Below are 15,173 nucleotides of genomic sequence, written 5' to 3' on the forward strand. Positions count from 1 at the left end.
CATGTGGGGAAGAAAAGGAAAGACTAAGATAAATTCTACAGGATCTCTTGGGGACAGTTATCTTTCAACAAGGAATATGAATGTAATTGAAAAGCCATTGACTTAAGAACTCTGTTGTCATTTATGAACCTCTAAGCTTGCCAGCTGGGAAGGAGAGTGATTTCCCCCATTGTCTTCTTTACAGTCTGTACCTTGTAATGGGCTAGGTTTTGCTTGTGGGACCTTTTTCTTTTCTCTTAGTAGATTACAAGTTGACTGAGAAGAGTGAATTTTTTTTTGCTTTTAGTCTTTCTATCACCAATGCCTAGCAATACAATGGTCTGGCACAAAGCAACTACTCATTAAATGACTGCTGAAAATGATTTAAAATTATTCTTTTGCCTATAATCTTCATTTTATTCCTTTTCAAATTCCTTTGCTTGTTATTGTATAGACATGACCTAAACAAATTACTTCTCCACACTATACTTATTTACTTCACTGCAGTAGTTATATGTTGAGTTATTTTTAGAGTTGCAATGTTAAAAATTACACATTCCATCTACCACACATGTCCCTGGTGCCTTTTGGGACTCACACTTTGCATTTGTGAGATGACTACAGAAGGGCCAAGACAAAATTCCTGACTGTGGAACTGCAGTTGCCCCATGTTCTAGCAAACCATGTTCTAGCCATGGACTGTGCCTATCTGTATCTTCAAAGAACAGTTTGAGCCACAGTTTGGGAGGTTTTATGAACGTGTTTGCATAAGTGTGCTCAAAATAAACATGATACTCTTGAATTCATAATTTTTAAGACACTGCGTCTGTATTTAACATCATCCTGATCTCACAATCAGTACCTGTCAGAGTCCTGTAGCCTCAGACACCCATTGTCCTTCACTTACCTGAAATCATTTTGTTTCCTTCTAGTATAATGCAAGCTTACTGAGATTAGGGTATGTTTTCTTTTCATTTCTTTCTCTTTTTTATTACTGATTTCTAAGTGAAGAGAAAAGAATTCAGAATGTTTATCCAGTGCTGTTGTAAAGAGCCTTAACTGCCCTCCCTGACCTTGCTGTACTCTACAACTCAGAACTTCAAACAGTTAACATCACAGTGAAAGACTTTTCCCAGAGTAATTCACAAAAAGGGGAGCCAGATATCCTGAGAAATCCACCCAGATCCCCAGACTCCTTGAGATTACCCTGGCTGGCTACTGGTAAGGTAGTGCATACCTGTAATCATTACTAAAATGCAGTTGAGGCTGGTGGATTTCCTGAGATCAGGAGTCTGATCTCAATACAGTGATCTGCTGGGAGTGGGGTGCTACCATCTTCCTTTTGGAGGGTTAAATCAGAGGAACAGACAAAGAAGCTTCTATGTTAATCAGTGGTATAATTGGGACTGTGAGTTAGCAGCTACATTTCCTACCTGGGAGTCAGAGGCAGTGTCTGTAAAAAACAATAGGACTATACTGACTAACCATAAGGAAGGTTTACCTTCTGGGATTCCCATCTGTCAATACATTGCTTTGAGCTATAAATTCACAAATAATAGTCAGTTTGTGGGACAGCAGTTTAAAGGCCTTGGCTGTTTCCTTTTTCATAACTGACCAAAATTAAATTAATATAGCAAAATCTATTGTGTTCCTTAAAGATACTGGCAACAACTTTTTTTTTCTTCTTCTCACTCTCAATTCAACTGCTTTGCTGATGTGTAGTAACAGTTAATGTCTCTAGAAGTCACATGTGGAAGGCATTCAGAGTCTACATGAATCCAGGATCACTCAAATAATAGTTTAACAAGTATTCACACTGTGATGGATATTGTAGAAGTTGTAATAAATAAACTCCAAATTCTCGAGCCTGACATTAAAGACCCTCCACATACTGGATTTGTTACTATTCCTTATTCAAAAAAATTATAATAATTTTAAATCCTATATTAGTGAAACCTAATTCAATGAGCTCTTATTATTAATGAACAGTTGGACAGACTGAACTGAAAAATAAAAATTTACTGTAATAAAGTTTTTTGTTTGTTTTGGATTTTTCAAGGCAATGGGGTTAAGTGCCTTGCCCAAGGCCACACATCTAGGTAATTATTAAATGTGAGGTCAGATTTGAACCCATGTACTCCTGACTCCAAGGCTGGTGGTCTATCCACTGTGCCACCTAACCACCCTAAAGTTTTAATGTGATTGTTTTTGATATTAAAATATTACAAAATTTATAAGCAACAATTTCTGAAAAAGAATATACTTGATTACTCCTTTCTTTTTTCCTTCCTTATCATTTGTAAACTTGGATTTAAAATCTATATAGATTAGAAAAAAGATATTTTGGATTAAGAATTTAGACTTTGTCTTGAAAGGACTCTAGACAAATGGAGAGGAGAACTGAAAGACTCTAGAGATCCTTTAATTGGTTTCCCTAGAGGAGAAACTTGCAAATCTGTGAGGCTTCCTCAGGAAATACTATGACCACAAGGAAGATAGAGATAGAATAACCAAAGAATTCCAAGACAAATGGAGAAATCTAAAGAATAAGCCTCTAAAAAAAGAGGAAAATTTCAGATAAATGGAAATTCTTAATTCTAGGTTGCTGTTCTAGCTTCTTCTCTGTCCAGGATGATTGGTCAATACCCTAAACAAAAATATTAATTTTTTTTTATTTTATTGAGGCACTGCTCCATATATTATTTAATTAAATACTTACATGTGAGAATAAACATTAAATACTTATTATGTGTGAGATGTTAGGGATGAAAAAACAATTAAAATTATCCTAAGGAGATTCCATTTTATTTAATTTGATTCATTATATAGTTATGCTAGATAGGAAGAACAAATATTATCTTGATTCTATAAATGAAGAATGGAAAAACCCCAAATTGCTTTTTTGCCCGAATTCAGCTAAACTTGTAAAAACAAAGCATAGATTTGCCCTAGTGGAATACCATAGCATTATTCCCAATTTTTCCCCCCAGATTGGTGACTCTAATTTTGAGATGGTGCTCTGTAACTAATTATTGTGTGAAACAATCCATTTATTCTCTGTGGCCTCACTTTTCTAAACTGTAAAATTAAGGGATATTTAAACTACCTTTAATTCTAAACTTCTGCATAAGAAGGATAATGACTTTGATGTCACTTTAGGAATATAGGACAAAGATTTTTCAGATCCACTGTTTCGGGTTGTTTCCTTGAGGTTTGTCAAAACTCCCCTGCAGTTTGCTTAGTATTTCTAGCAGCATGATGGGAACTGAAAAGTATTTACTTAACTGAAGCTAAATATCAAGGGGTCCTAGGAGAATTCTGCCAAAGAGAGTGAGTTTGTGAGAAAAGAAAAATCTTATCTGAAAAATCTTTCTCCATTGGCTGGCTGTGGCTAAGGAAAGAGCTGTGATAACACAAGATTTGAGCAGTCTTCACTAGATGTCATTCTTTTTGAGGAAGATGTCTCAGCAGTCAAAAACAGCTACAGCTGATAGTAGTAGCTAGTCAGAAAAATAGAAGTCTAGCAGCAAATGGCAAATAGAAAAACTATGTAAGTAACAGAGATCAGCAATTGCTCTTCACAGCATAGCAGGTGATAGTAGCGCTCTGTGGGTAAGTAAGGGTTAATGTTTGAGGCCGAAAGAGGTGACTTGTGGAGGTACAGTGGCACATTTCACAGCAAAGACACAACATCACTTGCTCAGAGTTCTTGGTGCCAGCTGCTTCTGCATCTCTAACTAGGTCACTATCTGCTTTTTACATATACTTCACAGCATAGTATTAGAATTATCTGCCTAGAGGTTCACACAAGCTCCTCAAGGTAAGGGACTGGTCGCCTTTTTCTCTTTGTGTACCAAGCACCAATCCTGGTGTCATAGGTGCTGACCATGTATAAAGGAGGTGCCAATACATAGCAGATGTTTAATGCATGTTTCAGTTCTATTGAATGAAATTGGTAGTTGTCTGAAGTTTTCTAAGAGAGTTTCAGAAGAAATACATTTTGGGTGGTTTTTGTTTTCAGTTTTAAAGTTTTTCTTGCACTAACCTTAGTAAAGTAGAATGCATATTTCTCCCTCTCTGTCTTTTTTCTCCTTTCTCTATCACACGAACATGAAATGGACTTTTCCATATACCTGTATATATCTATAAACACGTACATGTGCATAAATATCGCATACATGCTTATGTATGTATCTATGATTATTATTATTACATATATACACTTATTTATACACAAATCTTCCAACTGATGTCCCTATATGGTATTAGAAGTTAGGGAGTGAATATGTATGTATGAAAAAAAGGAAAGTCCTAAAATAGGATACAGTAACCTAGAGGGTGTTTATACACACACACACACACACACTAGTTCTGTGCCAATGGCCTTTTTCTTCTTCTCTTTCTCTTCCTGGGTCTATAGTCATCATAATCTTCCAAACTTTGTCACTTCCCCTTAAAGCTTTCTTTTGGTAATTTAGCCTTTTTTTCTTTTTTGTGCCATTTCCTCAGCTCTGATGTCTTGCAGGAAGGATCAAAGGGCTTAATTCCTGCAGGCACATGTATTACAACTATATTCAGCCACATCAACAGGATTCTCTCCAGTGATGTATGGGTGAACAATTATTTTTTGTGTTTTTCTTCAATTTTATTGATTATTCTGTTTTACATTGAATTTACAGATTACTCTTTCTTCATGAGAAGTCTCCTGTAATGAAGGAAAGTACTAGGAGCAATTAATAATAGTTACCTCATCTGAAAGTTCATTCCATATCCATAGCAAAACCCTGCCCTACTTTGAACTTTCTCTTAAAAAAGATGAATCAAAATATATTTACTTCTCCTGAGGAGAATATTGAGGATGGCACCTACGTTTTGAACATGGATGTGTGCGAACATGGTGGAACCTTTGCATCTTAATGGGGAATTTTGGATGAGATTAGGAAAGGGTGATTTAGTTCATTTTTATCTGGGAATGTTGCGTCTGGGAAATAGTTCAGTTTGGATAAAATATATGGTACATAAAAGTAAGTAAAGTGTAAGAAAGCTAAGAGTCTAATTGAGTAAGATTGTATTAATTGCCTTAAGAGACAGGCTAAGAAGAGTGCATTTCTTCTTAAATACAATGGGAAGAAAGATTTAGTAAGAAGATAAGTAACATATGTGATTTCCAAGTGAGAAAAAATAGAACTCAGTAGAATTTTGAGGGACACCTATGCTCAGGGTGCAAGAGAAATGGGTAATGGTACAGCAAAGAGCCTTGATAAGGAGTCATTATGCTCTTAGAAGTATTATGAGAGGGGCGGCTAGGTGGCACAATGGATAGAGTCCAGCCCAGGAGTCAGAAGTACCTGAGTTCAAATCCAGCCTTAGACACTTAATAATTACCTAGCTGTGTGGTCTTGTGCAATCCACTTAACCCCATTTGCCTTGCAAAAACCTAAAATGAAAAATGAGTATTATGAGAGAACATAAACACACAAGCAAAGGGAAGAGAATATAAAGAATAGGCTGATAGTGTCAAAAGTTCCTGAAATGTGAAAGAGGTATTGAAAGAAAGAGCAATTGAATTTATCAATTTGGTAGTTACTTAAGCTCCAGAAATGTAACATAAATAGCATAATGGGAGAAAAGAGACAAATTGCAAGAAACAAAAAAATGAGTGGGAAGTGAGATGTATATATAAGGTCCAAGAGTTTATAAGGCAAATGGAAAAACAATATGATCTGATCACTTTGCAGATTAAGATGGGCATTGCTTCTATTTTTATTTCACCATTATACATTATAGTTAGCACATGATAATTTGCACATGGTAGTCCCTTAATAAAGGTTTTGCAAATGAATGAATGTGAGAATAGCATGGTCAAGTGAAGATTTTTGGTTTGGTTTTTTTTTTTTTTTAATGAGGGTGATCTTAGCAAGTTTATAAAGCAGTATAGGAAGAAGTCTTTAGTTAAAAAGACAATGAAGATAAAAGCAAGGGAATAATGACTGGGGCAAGCACCAAGACTACATAGTACAGGATGGCATCAAAGATCTTAGAAATAAGATGTTCTTCATTCTCATCCTCTTCCTCTAAAGCAAAAATTAAAATTAACAAAGTAGAACTTGAGAGATGAAGTAGAAAGTTTTGCAGTGTGGAATAGATGACATTCCAAGAAGCTTTAGATATTCTTGATCATTAAAATAATTTTTTCAATTAGCAGTTGAATTTTTCTCTTTATTCCACTTCCCTCTTTTGGGAAAAAAAAACCAAACCTCATGTAATAAATCTGCATAAATGAGCAAAACAATTCCCACAGTGAATGGCTTTGATATTTTCAGGAAAAAAGGTTTTTCCCCTAGAAGAGGGAAAATTTGAATTTGTGTCTTGACTAAAGATTAAAATAATACCAGCTAATTTTTCTAATTTTATATAATACAATCTTATTTGTACCTCATATTACCTTTCAAAGTAAGTGCCTCAGGAATAATTATATTCATTTTTTAGATGAAGGAATTGAACTTCATATAGTTTAATGACTTGTCAATGGTCACATAATAAGTATAAAGATCAGGAATTGAATCAAGGTCTCTAAAACCCCTTCAACTAGTGTTTTCCAATCCCCTCAAAAATCTTCCCTCACCCCTAGCCACTACCAGACTACCTCTGAAAGATTTTGAAATGGTTACTATAAGGATTGTAAAGGTTCAGTCAAGGAAAAAATGTGTTAAAGCAGAGAAGGAAGAATTGCTAGTTGCGATAATAATAGCTAGCATTTATTTGTTGTTTTTCAACCTTCATTTTTGAAGAGGACCAGTGCCAGTTACAAACTTTGAGTCATACAATTTATCTTATCAACTAATAATCTCAAATCTGTCATCTCATTTTGTCTATACAACCATTGCATGAGGTAGGTACTATTATTATTGCCATTTTACAGATGATGAAACTTGGATAGATAGTTTGTGACTTTTCTAGGCAAATAAGTGTCTGAGCTAAGATTTGACCTTAGACGTTCTGGTATTAATGTTACTTCTCACAGAAGCATTTAGAAGCATGACGATCACAATGTATATGGGAGATGATGAATCATCCAAAATTTAGAACTGGTAGGGAAAGAATGAACTAGAACAAGATTAAAAGAATTCATGGGTGGGATAATTGAACTGGGTAAATAAAAAAGTCAAAAATGAATTAGTCCAAAAGAAATATGAGCCTAAACTCTAAAAGAATGAAATGTTGAGATGTCATCTTCCCCTAGAAGGCCAATTACCTTACATGGTTTTTAAATTGCTCAGGTATTTTTCTGGTAGGGTAGTGGGGCTGCAAGTGTTCTGTGCTTTCAATCTGTTCCTACCTCCTCCACTCTCTAGTATCGACCAGGTTGATGGAGCTTCTTGTCATTTGGCTAACAGTAAAAGGTAATTTTTAATGAATGTGGATATTTCCATTAACTATTTCAGATCACAACCCTTCCATGATTTTTCATCCTTTTTTTTTTATTAATTTCTATGAATGTGCTTGAGTATTTACCAAGTGTATTGGATCTTCCTCTAATTCTATTTATCCTTGCCACTGTCTATGCAGGATTCTGTATAGACAATGAGGCAAGGCACTGAAACTGAACAGAATGAAAAGTTGAATTGATTGACTCTTGGAAAACTTCATCTTTTTAAAAACATATTCTTAAAGGAATTCTACATCAAAGGTATCTAGGAGACAATGAATAAGAGAACTGGACTTGAGAGTCCAGGAAGGCCTAAGTTTATATTCTATCTCAGATGTCTTTTTTTTAAATTTATTAACCATGAACTAATGAACAAGTCCTAATTGCTCTAAACTTCAATTTCCTTCCCTGAATAAAAAGGCAATAATGCCTCTATTACCTATCTCCAGAGGTTATTGTGAAGCCTAAGTGAAGAACATATGTAAAGAGGTTTACCAATTTTAAATCCTTATATAAAGAAAAATTGTTAGGAAATACTCGGTATAGTAGAAACAGCAACTACACCCCCCCCCCTTCTTCTTTACTGTAGTAATTTCAGAGATGCCTCTCTATGCCAACAATTCTCACTATTTTTCATTGCTTTTCTTTCTGTCTTTCTTCCTTTCTTTCTTCCTTCCTTCTGTCTTTCCTCCCTCCCTTTCTTCCTTCCTTTTTTTTTTTTTTTGCAAGGCAGTGGGGTTAAGTAAATGGCTTGCCTAGGGTCACAAAACTAGATAATAAGTGTCTGAGGATGGATTTGAACTCAGATCCTCCTGACTCTAGGACTGGTGCTCTATCCAATGTACCACCTAGCTGCCCCCTTTCATTTCTTTCTTAACTATATTGGACTTCCCTACTTACCATGCTAACAATTCCTCAGCTATTTGATATTGAAAATATAAGGAGTTTTTCCTAGAAAATTATTTGTAAATTATTATCTATTTTTCAACATGGAAAAAATTCTGCTCATGTATAGACTATTTTCTTATAGACTTTTTTCGATTGAAAAGGAAGGCTTGTGGTACTACTAATAAAGATTATTATTATTTTTTTCATTAACACCATTTTTTCATAATCTTATCCTTACTGATAGCTTGAAATTTTGTTCCAAAGTGCAATTAAATGTTTATTGCCTCCAGCCCTGAATTCTTCCTATAGTCAAATCTAGGAACCTTGTCTAATTTTAGTACTTTAACGGATTTGTCATTTTATTGATTTACTTTTTGTTCACTTCATTTCTAGAGATGAAAACATATCAATATCTTTCCATCATAAAACCTTTTTTATTTTTATTTTTATTTTTGCTTTTTTCCCTATTAATCCATAAAGTACAATTTAGCCCAATAGAAGTATTTCTCTAGGATTTTTTCCCTCCAAAATTATTGTGCTATTAATGTACTCCTTGGATACATCTGATATCTTCCATTCTAAACTAGATGTCCAGCTGAATTAATTTTCTGATCATTAATTTCCCAAATGAAATGATACATTGGATTTGTGCTGATTGTTAATTTATTTTTCCTTTGTCCTTAGATTACCCAAAGTCTCATTTTTTTTGAAACTGTGATCTTGCACGATTCAAAGCCAAATGACAATAGCAGCAACAAAAGCAAAAAGAGGATCAGCAGCTATCTTTTATGTAGTGCTTTGAATTTTGCAATGAACTTTGTTATCTTATTTGATCTTTAAACAGCCTCATGAGGTAGGTACTTTTCTTATTCTCATATTGCAGATGGGAAAACTGAGGCTAAGTGGGTGAGTGTTTTGTTCAGAGTCACAGTCACTAAACACCTGAGATAGAATCTAAACTTAGATTCTCTAAATCTAAACTGACTCTCAAGTTCACTTCTCTATCCATCAAGTCTCTTAGCTTCTTTTAATATAGGATCTCTATAAGAATATGTTTTAAAAAGATGAAATTTTCCAAGACTCATGTTTAGTTCCAGTGACTTCCCTCATTGTCTACACAGGGTACTGGAAGACAACCTCAAAATATATCTACTTCTTCACTGTCATTGCCATATTTTCACATTGCATGGTTGAAATGAATTTTATTTAGATCTTAGAGATGATAGTCTCTTCTTTGAATATCTACAGAAATAATTCTCCATACAACTCTTTTAGCAATAGACAGAACCCTCCTTGTATTGCTGCATGTACTTTTTAAAATCTTTTTTTAAAAATTTTCATTTTTCCCCCAATCTTGCTTCTCTCCTCCCCCTCCCACAGAAGGCTGTCTGATAGTTGTTTTTTTAGGTTTTTGCAAGGCAAATGGGGTTAAGTGGCTTGCCTAAGGCCACACAGCTAGGTAATTATTAAGTGTCTGAGATTGGATTTGAACCCAGGTACTACTGACTCCAGGGCAGGTGCTTTATCCACTGGGCTACTTCTCCAAGTCTGATAGTTTTTATAGTGTTTCCATGCTAAACATTGATCAAAATTGAATGTGTTGAGAGAAAAAAATCATGTCTTTAAGGAAAAAATAAAGTATAAGAGATAGCAAACTTACATAAGATAAATTTTTAAAAATTAAAGGTGATAGTCTTTGGTCTTTGTTCAAACTCCACAATCTTTTTTTTGGATACAGATGTTGTTCTCCATCCAGATACCCTAAAATTGTCCCTTATTTTTGCACTGATGAACTGAGCAAGTCCATTAAGGTTTATCATCAACCCCATGTTGCTGTTACAGTGTACAATGTTCTTCTGGTTCATCAGTTCATGCAAGGCTTTCCAGGCTTCCCTGAATTCCCATCCCTCCCAGTTTCTAATAGAACAATAGTGCTCCATACCATACATATACCACGATTTGTTCATCCATTCCCCAACTGATGGACATTTTTTTTGCTACCACAAACAGGACTGCTATGAATATTTCCATACAAGTGTTGTTTTTATTTGCCCTTTGTCATGATCTCTTCAGGGCATAGACCCAGTAGTGGTTTTGCTGGATCTAAGGGTATGCTCATTTTTATTGCTCTTTGGGCATAATTACAAATTGCTCTCCAGAAAGGTTGGATGAATTCACAGCTCCTCCAACAATGCATTAGTGTCCCAGATTTCCCACATCCCTTCCAACATTGAACATTGTCCTTTCTGGTCATACTGACCAATCTGTGAAGTGTGAGGTTGTACCTCACAGCTGCTTTAATTTGCATTTCTCTAATCAGTAATGATTTAGAGCAATTTTTCATATGACTAGGGATTGCTTTAATTTGCTCATCTGTAAATTACCTTTGCATATCCTTTGACGATTTGTCAATTGGGGAATGACTTTTTTTTATATAAATTTGACTCAGTTCTCTGTATAGTTTAGAAATTATTCCTTTGTCAGAAATACTAGTTGTAAAAATTGTTTCCCAATTTACTACATTTCTTTTTATCTTGGTTATGGTGGGTTTTTTTGTGCAAAATAAACTTTTATTTTCCATAGATTTGACAAGGTAAACTATTCCTTGATCTCCTAGTTTGCTTATAATATTGTCTTTTATGTCTAAATCCTGTGTACATCCATTTTTATGAGAGAGAGGAATTTTTGATAGATTTTTGATAGATTGATGGCAAGGCTTTACAGTATAAAGACCAGGGTCTAATACCAGCTCTGGGAACTCAGGCAAGTCACTTGATTTCGGTAATTCAATAAAATTTCACTTTAGAGTTGCAGCACAAATGTCAATTTAGAATGGTAGAATTTCCTCATGAGAATTTCCCTTCAGAAATTATATTACTAATCTCCTATGAGCCTTCTCTTATTTCTACCAACTACTTAAAATGTAGAGAATTTCTTTTTTTCCTTAGGTAGATACTTCTATTGATAGAGGACCTTTTTTCACTAGGTAGTTCCTATAAATGAAATCACTGCTCTAGTCCTTCACCCTAACCTTCTCTGGGGTTGTTTATATGAAATTTTATGGGAAGAGATTAGATTTTTATAATTCTTTTTTATGGGGTTGATGGAAAGCTGCAAGTGTATTTACTTGCAAGAGACAGTATTTCTATTCTTAACTATTTGATTTTGAGTAAGTCACCTAAACTTTCTCTTTTGTTTTCTCATCTATAAACACAGGAGACTGGATTATATTACACCTCAATTTCTTTCCATCTTCAATATTTTATAATTATGTAATTTTAATTAATTTAATTAGAACATGTAATTGACATCTTAGATTCATAACATATTGTTCTAGGTAGAGGAAATATAGGATGGAACAAAGCACGATTTCTGCCTTCTCAGAAATTACAATAGGCTGATTTTCAAGAAGTATAAAAAAATCAGTAATGTATAGAGGAGTAGAAAATAGAAACCCTACAATAACAGAAACATATGAGAAGAGAGTATTTTCATCTAGAAAAATAAAAGAAAATTGCCTGGGGAAGGTAATAGCTAAGTCAGGTTTTGATGAAAGGGAACAATAGAAGGTGATTAAACTTTATGTGATTCTACTATTCTGATCTACAGAGAAAGGAACTTAGAATTACAAAGGTGATTGGGACTTGGATAAGGCAGTTTGAATTAGGCTTGAATAGCAAGTATGGAAAGAAGAAATCAAAAATAAAGAAGTAAAGGTAAGTTGGAGGGTGTGTGTGTTTGTGTATGTGTGTGTGTGTGTGTGTGTGTGTGTGTGTATTTAGTACCTTTGAATGCCAAGGGTAGGAATTCATGACTTATTAAACAGTTGATAGAGAGGACCATTGAAGACTTTAATTCTGAGAGTAATGGTCTTTGGACAGAGAAAAAGGAAAATTACATAGCAAAGGGTCTGGAAATAGATAGGAGAGGTAAGAGGCTGATGACAAGACAAAAAGAACCCCCTTAGAACTAGAACTGACCAAATGGAAAAGTAGGTACACAAGCTCACAGAAGAAATTAATTTCTTACAAATTAAAACTTAGTCATTGGAAACTAATAACTCCTGGAGACATCAAGAAACAATAAAACAAAATCAAAAGTATGGAAAAATAGAAGAAAATGTGAAATATCTCTTTTGTAAAAAACTGACCTGGAAAATATATTGAGGAGAAATAATTTAAGAATTATTGGACTACCTGAAAACTATGATCAAAAAAACACCCTAAATTTCAACTTTCAAGAAATTATCACTGGAAACTTCCTGATATTCTAGAACAAGGCAGTAAAGTAGAAATTGAAAGAACCACTGATCCCTTCCTGAAATAGATCCCAATATGAAAACTCCCAGAAATACCACATCTAAATCCAGGGTTGCTTTATTCTCATTTTTCTTTCCAATTTTTCCTTTTACTTAATTTTTAAAACTTTTTTGAATTTTTCCATTATCTGAGACCAATTGATATTTTGTTTTTGAGGCTTGGAATATTTGTTTGATTTTGTGGATTTCCTCTGAGTTTATATTTTGTTCTTCCCTGTCATTTAATAACTTTCTATAGTCAGTTATTTGTTTCTGTTGTTTGCTCATTTTTCAAGCCTATTTCTAAATTTCTTACTCTATGCTAAAGTGAAATTTTTCTTCTGGAATGGAGCAGATACTATCTCAAATTTCAGGTTTTTGTGCATCTGCTTCAGAGATAATCCTGGGGACATGGAAGTTTTTGGTTCTTCCCAGGTGGTATGAATTGAGAAAAGGTATATTTACATTTGACCTGTTCTCTCCCTTTGATCATAAACACTTTTTCTACCCTGGAATTATGATCAAAGGTCTAGCTTTCCTGTGACTGAAACTCTGGTATGAAGTTATTCCTTTTCACTCTGGGACTGAGATCCAAAATGCAATGAAACAGAATCCTGCACCCACTCTTAGAAGAGGGTTCTATCTTCTCACCTCCTTCTGACTCCCTTATCATCTTTGACTGAGAGAACTGGAGAGGTCTTTGCTGCCACTGCTTCCATTGTCCTCAAAAAATTGTTTCACCCAGTCCTTTTCTGTATTCTGCTATTCCAGAATCTCTTTTGAGGAATTATTTAAATGTTTTGGAGGGGTTTGAGAGCTCGAGTGAATTTCTGCCTTTTTTCATTCCTCTTGACCATTAATGATTGTTTTTCAATTTCATTGGCTTAGATGAGAAAATTTATTTTACCCAAATGAATCATTAACTGGTATATAAATTAAAATTTGAGAATGTTGCCTGGGAAACTGAGATTTTCAGTAACTTTCACAGGTCTTTCTCACAACCATTATGTGTCATAATGAAATGTAAGTGTTCCTGAATCTGAGACTGTATATTCATCATACTACTCTGCATATATCAGGTTCTATGAGACCCTTAGTACTTCAATAATCCATGATTTTCTTGGTCTGGGTGCTCTTCCAACCATTATTGATTGCCTCTACCATTTCTATTTCAGCCCCAAATCCATGATCCCAGCATCTTATAGCAGTTGAAAATTGCCATGTACAATGTGATGATGAGATCATTGGCCTTAATCTAATTAAAACAAGTTTCCCTAGATCTTGAAGAGTAGCTTCTTGTAGTGAATGACATTTTTGGTCCATTGGGCTATGAATGACAAAATTAACTTATAACTATGCTGTGAACCTTTGTTATAATAAATATTAATATTATAATATAATAAATATTAACATTAAATATTAAGCATCAATTATTAAATATAAATGTTAATATAAGGAATTTTATATTGCATTATCATGATTGAGCCTTCACAAACTCCTAACAGGTAGGTATTATTTTTGCCATTTTGTTTTTGTAAATAATATTTTGTTTTCTCCATAATATCTAAAATAATTTTAAATATTCATTAGCTTTTTTTAAAAAATTGAGGTCCAAATTCTATTTTTCCTTTCTTCTCTCCCTCCCTTAGATAGCAAGCACACTAATAAATATCAATATACATGCAATCATGTAAAACATTTCCATTAATCATTTTATGTGAGAAAAAACAAAAATCTAAGAAAGTGAAAAATAGTATATTTAATTCTGTATTTAGAGGATATGAGTCCTTATTTTGGATGGAGATAGCATTTTTCATAATGATTCCTTTGACTTATCTTGGATCACTGTATTGTTAAGAATTAGCAATTAGGGGACAGCTTGGTGGCAGGCATAGTGGATAAAGCACAGGCCTTGGAGTCAGGAGTACCTGGGTTCAAATCTGGTCTCAGACACTTAATAATTACCTAGCTGTGTGGCCTTGGGCAAACCACTCAACCCCATTTGCCTTGCAAAAACCTAAAAAAAAAAGAATTAGCAATTAATTCATTGTACAATATTGATGTTATTGTGTATTATGGTTTCCTGACTCTCCTTACTTCACTTTGCATTAGTTCATAAAAGTCTTTTCAGGTTTTTCTTCATCCATATTGTCATTACTTATAGTACAATTGTAATTCAGAACAATTATATATCATGACTTGTTCAGTCATTACTTAGTTGATATTCACACCGTCAATTTCTAATTATTTTGCTACCATAATAATAGGTGTTACAAATATTTTTATACAAATTGATTCTTTTTCATTTTTAAAAATGTCCTTGCAATATAGATCTAGTAGTGGTATTTTGGGATCAGAGGGTATGCATGGTTTTTAGCACATTGGGCATAGTTCCAAGAATCTGTTTTCAACTCCAACAATGCATTAGTGTCCCAGTTTTCCCACATCATTTTCCTTTTCTGACATATTAGCCACTTTAATGGGTATGAGGTGGTGTCTCAGAGTTGTTTTAATTTGCATTTTTCTAATCAATAGTAATTTAGAGCAGTTTATCTTATGACAATTGATCACATCTGTGAT

The 15,173-nt window shown here is 34.1% G+C and overlaps 1 protein-coding gene across 2 annotated transcripts in view; it reads left to right on the plus strand.

Moving 5' to 3' along the window:
• The window catches only part of GRID2 (glutamate ionotropic receptor delta type subunit 2), a 1,800,826-nt gene that overhangs the window by 146,087 nt on the left and 1,639,566 nt on the right, over positions 1-15,173 (plus strand). The gene's annotated exons all lie outside the window — the stretch shown is intronic.

Source organism: Macrotis lagotis, chromosome 3 (assembly GCF_037893015.1).
Source record: "Macrotis lagotis isolate mMagLag1 chromosome 3, bilby.v1.9.chrom.fasta, whole genome shotgun sequence".
In the NCBI taxonomy this organism is placed as follows: domain Eukaryota; kingdom Metazoa; phylum Chordata; class Mammalia; order Peramelemorphia; family Peramelidae; genus Macrotis; species Macrotis lagotis.